The sequence below is a fragment of the Colobus angolensis genome, unplaced genomic scaffold (assembly GCF_000951035.1).
Source record: "Colobus angolensis palliatus isolate OR3802 unplaced genomic scaffold, Cang.pa_1.0 Scaffold9, whole genome shotgun sequence".
In the NCBI taxonomy this organism is placed as follows: domain Eukaryota; kingdom Metazoa; phylum Chordata; class Mammalia; order Primates; family Cercopithecidae; genus Colobus; species Colobus angolensis.
The window spans coordinates 4,146,615-4,156,773 of NW_012122931.1; the positions used below are offsets into that span (position 1 = coordinate 4,146,615).

A 10,159-nucleotide genomic window follows, 5' to 3' on the forward strand; every position below is an offset into this window, starting at 1 on the left:
TCCTCGGCACAGCCCGGGCGCAGCCACTCGACAACCTTCTCCTGCCCGTGCCGCCCTCCGTCCTGGCCTCCCCCGCGCACAGGTTCTCGTCCGCTCCCCTCCTCCGCCCGCTGCCGTCGCGCCCCCAGCAGCCGCGTCTCCCTTCTCCTCCTCTCCTTCTCTTCCTCCTTCCCCCGCGCTCCCCTCTTTCGCTGGCGCTCTGGCCCCCTCTCCAGCTTCTCACACCCTCTCCGCTTCCTCCTCACACGTCTCTCTCTGGCTTTCTGAGCCTCAATGTTTCTTGTTCCCATTATCGCAGTGGCCCAGGAAATTCCTTCCTCGCGTGCGGCCCGCGCCGCTCCCCGCCCCCCACCCCCTGTTCCCCGTAGGACGGTTCAGGGCTCCAGGGCGCCCCCGCCGGCGCGTACAAAGGTGCCGGTGGGCTGCCGAGGTGGTGCGGGCGAGGCCGAAGGAACGGTTTCAACAGACGTGACTAGGGGCCAGGCCTGTGCGGGGCTGCCGGCGGAGTGGCGGCCTCGGCGCAGTGAATGGGAACAGCTGCCCAGTCTCCCACCCCACCTCCGTCCCCGCCCAATCTAATTAGCCTTCGAGGCTCGGTAGAGACAAAGGCGCGCCACGGGGCGCCCACGTGGAGTGCATAGGCGCGAAGCCGGCGCCCCAACCGGCAGGTGACTGGCACGCGAGTCTCCCCAGGCGCCCCGGGGCGGAGGAGGGGGGAAGCCCCTCCCTTGCGCCTCTCGAACCCCCCTCCATCGCCCACACCCCGGTCCCCAGGCCAGAGATACCAGCGCCACAGCCCAGGTCGATCAAGGCGGCGGGACTGACAGGAGAGACGCCGGGGACACCAGGAGAAGGGGCGGTGAGAAAGCCAGAGGCGCAGGCTTCTAGAAGCAGAGGGGGCGAGAATGGAGGGGGGAGACTGAGGCAAGGCGATACCCGGGTGGAGGGAGCAGATGAAAGGCCGAGTCGGAGACGCAGAGGTACAAAGACGCTGAGATGAAGGAAGCAGAGGGGGAGAGGCATGGCTTCCTAAAGAGCCCGAGGCCTGGAGAGGCTTTCAAGAGCTGGACCACCAAGAGGGAGCGACAGGGTTCTACAGAGAGACTGGGGTGTGGGGGCAAAAGGAGTCCTGGGGAAAGCAGGAGGGAACGGATGAAGAAGGCAGGCTGTTGTGAGTTTGCGAGAGGCATCATGCCCTCCCGGTCCGTCTTCCCTGGCCCCTCCAGCCTCCAGCTCACCCTCCTCTGCTGCCTGCCCCTCTGGTGGGTCTAGGGATAGCCAGAAGGAGCCCTCCCCCACCCATTCACAGCCTCCTCTTCCGCCGGAGCCCCTTACCACCCCACACCCAGCCCTTCCTCCACGACCTCTCCTGCCGCAGCCTCCTGCCTTCCAGAACCTTGCACTCAATTCCACCTGAAATGTCCTCCCTGCATTGCCCCAGAGCAGACAGGTGGTTGGAGTTAGGGGCCTGTGCCCTGACTGCTGCTCCCTGAGGCCACCTGCTGCCATCCAGACCATCTCGTGCCTCAGGGGAATCATTAGGTTGTTCAACAAATATTTATTGAGCACCTACTGTGTACCAGGTCCCATACAAGGCCCTGGGGGCACCGAGTGACCAGGGCAGACCCAGTTCTTGCCTTCTCAGACCACATTCTAAGCGGTGCACCCTGGTAGGCCAGAGCTTCTCCTAGGTCGCCCTGGCGGCTCTGAGGCCTCTCTGGACAGCTTTCTCTGAGGGCTCCTGCTGAAATGGCTATGACCTCATTTGTAGAGTGGGAACAATAACCAGGCCTGTTTGTGATGTCTGATATACCAGGTGAATAAGCTCACACTCAAGTTGCAAAGCGAATGGTGAAAAGGTGCTTGTGACTGGCATTCCTATTACTGTCCCCTCCCCAGAGACCACTCCCCAGGTGAATAGGTCCTCTGGGGCCATCAAGAAACGCCCAGGGTTGCAGAGACCTGCAGATATGGGTCCAAGTCTGGTTCCAGCAGCTACTGGCCAGGAGCCAAGGCACCCACTTGTCCTCTGTGAGCCTCAGTTTGTTCATCTGCAAAATGGACATAAAAATAGAACCTCCACTGGGAAGGTTTTTGTAAAGGATCAAAGATGGTGCATGAAAAGCTCACAGGAGAGAGGATGCACTTGACTTACAAAAAATGCAGGCACCTTCATTACATTTAAAGGATCACATATGGCCGGGCACGGTGGCTCGCACCTGTAATCCCAGCACTTTGGGAGGCCAAGGCAGGTGGATCACTCGAGGTCAGGAGTTCAAGACAAGCCTGACCAACATGGCGAAACCCCATCTCTACTAAAAATACAAAAATTAATCGGGCGTGGTGATGGGTGCCTGTAATCACAGCTACTCAGGAGGCTGAGGCAGGAGAATCACTTGAACCAGGGAGGTGGAGGTCACAGTGAGCCATGGTCACGCCACTGCACTCCAGCCTGGTGACAGAGAGAGGCTCTGTCTCAAAAAAATAAAATAAAATAAAATAATAAAGAAAGAAAGAAAGAATAACATATGGTAGGTCACGTGTGGTGGCTGATGCCTATAATCCCAGCACTTTGGAACGCTGAGGTGGGTTCAGGATTGCCTGAGCACAGGAGTTTGAGAACAGCCTGGGCAACATGGCAAAACCCCGTCTCTACTAAAAATACAAAAAATCAGCCAACAGTGGTAGCACCCACCTGTAGTCCCAGCTACTTGGGAGGCTGAGGCAGGAAAATCACTTGAATCTGGGAGGCGGAGGCTGCAGTGAGCCAAGATCGCACCACTGTACTCCAGCGTGGGCGACAGAGCAAAATTCTGTCTCAAAAACAAAACAAAACAACAAAAACAACAGCAACAAGCACCACGTGGCTACATGGCTTTGGGAAACATGGAAAGAACAAAGGTAGGTACCAAATATCACCTGTAAATATATACTGAAAGCAAAACCACATGTTAAGAAAGTTGACCAGGATGCCAAGGCGTCTGTGAGCCCTTTCTTACAAAGAGTGACTGGAATGAAGAACAACAGTCATCGTATAATGAACAGTTGCGGCCGGGCATGGTGGCTCAAGCCTGTAATCCCCACACTTTGGGAGGCCGAGACGGGCGGATCACGAGGTCAGGAGATCGAGACCATCCTGGCTAACACGGTGAAACGCCGTCTCTACTAAAAAAATACAAAAAACTAGCCAGGCGATGTGGCGGGCGCCTGTAGTCCCAGCTACTCGGGAGGCTGAGGCAGGAGAATGGCGTAAACCCAGGAGGCGGAGCTTGCAGTGAGCTGAGATCCGGCCACTGCACTCCAGCCTGTGAGACAGAGCGAGACTCCGTCTCAAAAAAAAAAAAAAAAAAAAATGAACAGTTGCTAGGCACCCAGGGTATCTCCATCCATCCTCAGCCCTGTACACTGAGGTAGCTGCTGTCATTATCTGTAACTCACAGAAAGGGAAACTGAGCCACAGGGAAGTTAAGTGTCTCATCCAGGAACACCTCTGGCCCCAGGCAACAGTGGACCTGACCCCAATGGCTGCTGTCACAAGAGATTTACTTTTTCACCTAACAGAGTGCAGAGGTGGATGTGTGTCTATGACCTTGGCTCAGCAGTTCAAGGATGTGAGGCCTGAGGTTCCTTCTGTTCTCGTGGCAACACAATGGCCACTGCAGCCCTGCTGTCACATTAGAGGCTGGGAGGAGGAAGGGGCAGAGTGTCACTGACATGCCCCTGGTCACACATAGTAAGCAAAGAGGAGAGGTGAAACTGAAATCCAGGCAGCCTGAGTCCAGACTGGGACTTTAACTACAACCTCCTGGCTAGGGCTGTCCAAGCCAGAGGAACAATGACTTGGGGGATGCATGCGCTGTCTGCCAACCCCAAGAGCCCGTTCCAGTGGGCAGGGAGCAGCTTTTGTTTACTGCACAGAAACTAGGCCCAGGTGTGCAGAAATGAACTCCGTGGTCCCTTCTGACCCATCTCAGGACTGGGGCTTCTGGAGGACAGGCATCTGGTCTGAATCTCCCTTGGTCTCCCGGGCCAGCACCAGGGGCCAGCACCAGGACCTGGCACACAGAGAATGCTCAGCCCGTGAATAAATGACAGGGTAGACGTCATACCCACAATGGCATGGACAGGTTAGGGAAGTACAGTGAAGGCTCCGGCCTTGCCTGCCTCCTCTGGGTGGCACGAGGGAGCCTCTGAATCCCAGCAAAGCAGATGGCAACTCCAGAAAGTGCCAACAGGCCAGGGCAGCCCAGATCCTCAGAACCTGGGGGCCCAGTCAAGATGTGGGAAGAGATGGTGAAGCCCAGTCATAAATGCTCCCCGCTAAGTAGACACAAACAGCAGGATGTGTCCTCAGACCCCAGATCGGAGCAGGAGGGACCTGCTGCAGTGGGTTGGGCCTGCTGAAGACACTCCATTCCCTCCCCTTCCCTGAAGCCAGGGCCTCAGCCTCCCCTGGCCTCTCCCTCCAGCCTCTGGCCTGTCTACCCTGTGAGGTGCCTCCCCAGCACCTTCCATATCATCCCCACTGCCCCAGCTCCCAAACCGTCAACAGCATGGAGGGCAAAGCACCAATGGCCCTGATGCTCGAGATCCTTTCTGTTCCCGGGCGAAGCACTGGGTCCAGCACATTCACATGAGGCTGTAGGCAGCTCCTAGCAACTCTGTGAGATGTGTCCCTGTGTTTGCCTACTTTTACAGAGGCGGAAACTGAGGCTTGGCGAGAGTCTCGAATGCGCTCTAAGCCTGTGCCCTTCCTCTCTCTGTTGACCTCAGCCTTCACCATCTCTCCATAGTCCAGAGAATAAAACCTTCAGGGGTCCTATCTGCTTATCCCTCTGTCCCCATGCGAGTCCAACGCTCAGAACTGTTGAGATGTCAGAAAACGTGTGTTACACTGGCCTGGAAAGAGATGTTTAATTCTATTGTTTGTTTGTTTGAGATGGAGTCTCTGTTGCCCAGGCTGGAGTGCAGTGGCGCAACCTCAGCTGACTGCAACCTCCACCTCCCAGGTTCAAGCGATTCTCCTGTCTCAGCCTCCCAAGTCGCTGGGATTATAGATGCACACCACTATGCCTGGCTAATTTTTATATTTTTAGTAGAGACGGGGTTTCACCGTGTTGGCCAGGCTGGTCTAGAACTCCTGAACTCAGGCGATCCACCCACCTCGGCCTCCCAAAGTTCTGGGATTACAGGCGTGAGGCATTGCGCCCGGCCAGAGATGTTCTAGATTCTAGAACATCTAGAAGGGAATTCTAGATTCCCTTCCCCACCCCCTTAACTCCTTCCCACCTACCCCCTCCTCTGTGTCTGGGGTCAGACCTTGGATAATTAGGGAAGAAACTTATTTGAAGACCAGTTCAATTACTTGTAGTTACAACAAAAGGGAATTTTGCTGCTCCAAATGTTCAAGAAGACACAAGCATTCCAGAGCCTTCTGGACACGCCAGACTCTCAGATTTATCATGTATTTATTTTAATTATGCAAGTATTTAATGCACACCCACAATGCATCAAGCTGGACCTGGAGCTGGGGGCATGAAGCAAGGGCGAGTCATACAGTGCCCAGCCAGCCCAGCCCTGGCAGCCCCTGGTCACTGGAGACTTTAGTTAAAGGTGAGTCAGTTCCACCAGCAGCTACTGGGAACTTGTCCCTTGCTGTTGCTGTCCACGCACCGAGAGGCCAAAGAAGAACCAGCTGGGTTTTGGCCATGAGGTATTGTTTCCTGCACAAACTGGGCCTGTGGACCGTGCCCCCACCATGCTGAGGGATGCTTGCCAGAATTTTAGAATCCTTCCCGTGGGATTTCTTTTTTTCTTTTTCTTTTTTGAGACAGAGTTTCACTTTTGTTGCCTGAGCTGGAGCGCAGTGGTGTGATCTCGGCTCACTGCAACCTCTGCCTCCCGGGTTCAAGCAATTCTCCTGCCTCAGCCTCCCGAGTAGCTAGGATTACAGGCATGCACTACCATGCCTGTCTAAGTTTTGTATTTTTAGTAGCGATGGGGTTTGGCTATGTTGGCCAGGCTGGTCTCGAACTCCTGACCTCAAGTGATCAACCCACCTTGGCCTCCCAAAGTGCTGGGATTACAGGTGTAAGCCACTGCCCCGGTCTAATTTTTATTTTTATTTTTATTTTATTTTTATTTTTATTTTTATGTTTTTGAGACAGAGTCTCGCCCTGTCGCCCAGGCTGGAGTGTAGTGGTGTGATCGTGCCTCACTGCAAGCTCCGCCTCCTGAGTTCATGCCATTCTCCTGCCTCAGCCTTCCGAGTAGCTGGGACTACAGGCACCCGCCACCACGCCCGGCTAATATTTTGCATTTTTAGTAGAGACGGGGTTTCACCATGTTAGCCAGGATGGTCTCGATCTCCTGACCTCGTGATCCACCCGCCTCGGCCTCCCAAAGTGCTGGGATTACAGGCTTGAGCCACCACGCCCGGCTAATATTTTGCATTTTTAGTAGAGGCGGGGTTTCACCGTGTTAGCCAGGATGGTCTCGATCTCCTGACCTCGTGATCCAACCACCTTGGCCTCCCAAAGTGCTGGGACTACAAGTGTGAGTCACCGTGCCCTGCCCTAATTTTTATTTTTAAAATAGCTTTATTGAGGTGTAATTAATATATATTAAGCTGCACATATCTAATGTATACAATTTGATGAGTTTGAACATATGTATATGCCCTGAAACCATCACTACAATCACAGTAATAAACATATTCATCACCTCCAAAAGTTTCCCCCAGCTCCCATGTGTGTGTGCCAGTGGCTGGTGGCGGGACGCTGGTAAGAACACTTGAGATCTGCTCTCTTAAATTGTTTAGTACACAATACGGTATTATCAACTATAGGTACTACGTTGTCTTTTCGATGTTTTAAAGACAGGGTCTTGCTCTATCACCCAGGCTAGAGTGCAGTGGTGTGATCATGGCTCAGTGCAGCCTTGATCTTCCGGGCCCAAGTCATCTTCCAGTCTCAGCCTCCTGAATAGCTGTGACCACAGGTACGTGCCACCACACCCGGCTAATTTTTAAACCTGTTTTTGGAGTGTTGGGGTCTCCCTGTTTTGCTCAGGCTGGTCTCAAACTCCTGGCCTCAAGTGATCCTGCTGCTTCAGTCTCCCAAAGTACTGAGATTACAGGCATGAGCCATCACATCTGGCAAAAGTTTTGTTTTGCTTCATTTTGTTTTTAAGATAGGGTCGGGCTCTGTCACGAAGGCTGGTGTGTGGTGGTGGCATCATAGCCCATTGCAGCCTCCAGCTCCTGCTTTCCATGGAATTTTGAGGGAAAAACCCTCTCATTCTTGTTCTCTAGCTGGGCACGATGTCCTTTTGTTCCCAAGAGCGCTCTTAGAGGGGGTGCTAAGAGCCCCCCACCACAGAGGGAGGAACTACATTTTTACAGCTGCAGATTTTTATGGCAGAGGATAGGCTTCAAATACATATTTTTTTTTTTTTTTTTTGAGATGGAGTTTCGCTCTTGTTGCCCAGGCTGGAGTGCAATGGTATGATCTTGTCTCATCGCAACCTCCGCCTCGCGGGTTCAAGTGATTCTCCTGCCTCAGCCTCCTGGGTAGCTGGGATTACAGGCATGCGCCACCACACCCAGCTAATTGTTGTATTTTTAGTAGAGACAGGGTTTCACCATGTTGGCCAGGCTGGTCTCAAACTACTGACCTAGGTGATCTGCCCACCTTGGCCTCCTCCCAAAGTGCTGGGATTACAGGCGTGAGCCTTGGTGCCTGGCTTGAGATTGTGTTTTTTTCTTGCCTTTTGGTATGCCTTGCAATTTTTTGTTGAAATCAAGACATACTGTATCAGATGACAGGAACTAAGGTCAAGAGGCCTTTAGTGTGAGGAGGGTATATTTCATTTTATATTTATTTATTTATTTATTTTAAACACTTGTTTTATTTTAATGGCTGATCCACGTAATAACGGAGGCCAGTATGTACAGACAAAGGGGGAGCTTTTATTTCTTGGTCTTTTCCTCCTGGGACAAAGTCTTGATGATCTCCTTCTTCTTGGTCTGGAGGTGTTCTTCATGGACCTTGTGTGCTTCCTTGGTCTTAGATCTGTGGGCCTCAGCCTGGTCAGCCAGGGGCTTCTTGCGGGCCTTGTCTGCCTTCAGCTTGTGACTTGTTCCATGAGAATCCGCTGGTTTGTGAACACATTCCCTTTCAACTTCAGGTGCAGGCTGTGATACACGTGGCGATCAATCTTAGATTCTGAGCAGCCGGCGCAGAACCCTCATTCTCCTCATCCACGTGACCTTCTCTGGCATTCAGGCATTGGCTGCACCCTTCCGCTTACCTATGCCCAAGGGCCTGTCCTTCCGGCGGGTCAAGGTGCTTTTCCAGCATCGAACCCGGGAATGGACCATCCCAGGTTTGCAGATAATCAGCCCATCTTTGATCAGCTTCCGGATCTGCTGACGGGAGTTGGTGTTGGCAATTTCATTGGTCTCATTGGGTCCAACCAGACCTTCTTCTTGCCACAGTAGAAGACACTAGAGAGGAGCCTCTTCTGAAGTGTGAGCATACTCATGGCTGCAGCTGCAGCAGCGAAAGGAAAGCGCTTGATCGCATTTTATATTTATTTATTTAAATTTTTTGAGATAGGGTCTTGCTGTGTTGCCCAGGCTGGGGTGCAGTGGCATGATCAAGGCTCACTGTAGCCTCTAACTTCCAGACTCAGGTGATCCTTCTACCTCAGCCTCCCGAGTAGCTGGGACAACAGGCACGTACCACCAAGCTCAGATAACTTTTTTGTAGTTTTTGTAGAGATGGGGTTTCGCCACGTTGCCAAGGCTGGTCTCGAACTCCTAGGCTCAAGTGACCACCCACCTCAGCCTCCCAAAGTGCTGAGATTACAGGCGTGAGCCACTGCGTCTGGCCCAGGCTAGATTATCCTCTTTCTAGGAGCTGGGCAGTGTTAGGTGTTTGCTGCAGCTGCAGGTGCCAGAGGCTCCACGTCTTCTACTGTCCTCATTGTTGTCTCCCTCCTGACTTTGGGAGGTCTGAGCCTTGAGTTCTGTCGCCTGTGACTCCCATGATTGTACCGCAGCCTGTGGATGTGGTGAGGTGTGGGAGAGGGGGAACATTCTGTCCTCAGTCCTGGGTCTTGGGGCTGCGACATTCACAAGTATCCCTGCAGGGGCGTCACTTTCCCCCCTGCCACTTACTACCTTCTCTGGCTCAGGTTCCTTCCCGACCTAATTGCTTGCAACCTGGCTCCTTCGCACTGTGCTTGTTCTCTGCGAAGCCTGGAGGGGGATGGAGGGGGCTGGAAGGAATATTCCCTTCCCCCACCTGGGATAGGCTCTGGCAAAGCAAAGCTCTTCCCCCTGGAATGGGGCCTTGGCTAGAAGGCTTTGAGTGTTTTCACAAGGATCTCTACCCCCACTGCAGCCAGAGCCTGTGGGATCTTTTTTTTTTTTTTTTTTGAGATAGTCTCGCTCTGTTGCTAGGCTAGAGTGCAGTGGCGCCATCTCGGCTCACACTGCAAGCTCCACCTCCGGGGTTCAAGTGATTCTCCTGCCTTAGCCTCCCGAGTAGCTGGGACTTCAGGGGTCCACCACCACGCCCCGCTAATTTTTGTATTTTTAGTAGAGATGGGGTTTCGCCACGTTGGCCAGGATGGTCTCAGTATCTTGACCTCGTGATTCACTTGCCTCGGCCTCTCGAAGTGCTGGGATTACAGGCGTGAGCCCCCGCGCCCGGCCCCGGATCTTCGACAGAATCAAGTGGGATTACTGGAGGGAAACCCATGAAAGTGTGGGGCACCCCCTGGCCTGAAGACTCGAGGACTTTGTCCCTCTGATGCCAGTCCACACTCAGCCTCTAGCAATTTATCCGAGTTCCCATCTGTGTTCCCAGTTCGGGCTCCCGTGGCTTCTGCTCCGGGTCTGCAGGTGTCACGGGGATTCTCCAGGTTTTCCTGTCTCTCCTGACTTCGGGTGAAGCTTTGCCTTGAAAACTCAGTGCTCTGAAACCACAGAGAACTTCAAGAAAAGTTTCAACTGCAAGAAAAGTCGGCCGGGCGCGGTGGCTCAAGCCTGTAATCCCAGCACTTTGGGAGGCCGAGATGGGCGGATCACAAGGTCAGGAGATCGAGACCATCCTGGCGAACACGGTGAAACCCCGTTTCTACTAAAAAATAC

The 10,159-nt window shown here is 53.4% G+C and overlaps 1 pseudogene; it reads right to left on the reverse strand.

Moving 5' to 3' along the window:
• Positions 1 to 7,969: 7,969 nt before the first annotated feature.
• LOC105504015 lies at positions 7,970 to 8,544 on the reverse strand (annotated as a pseudogene).
• Between the last annotated feature and the right edge of the window lie 1,615 nt (positions 8,545 to 10,159).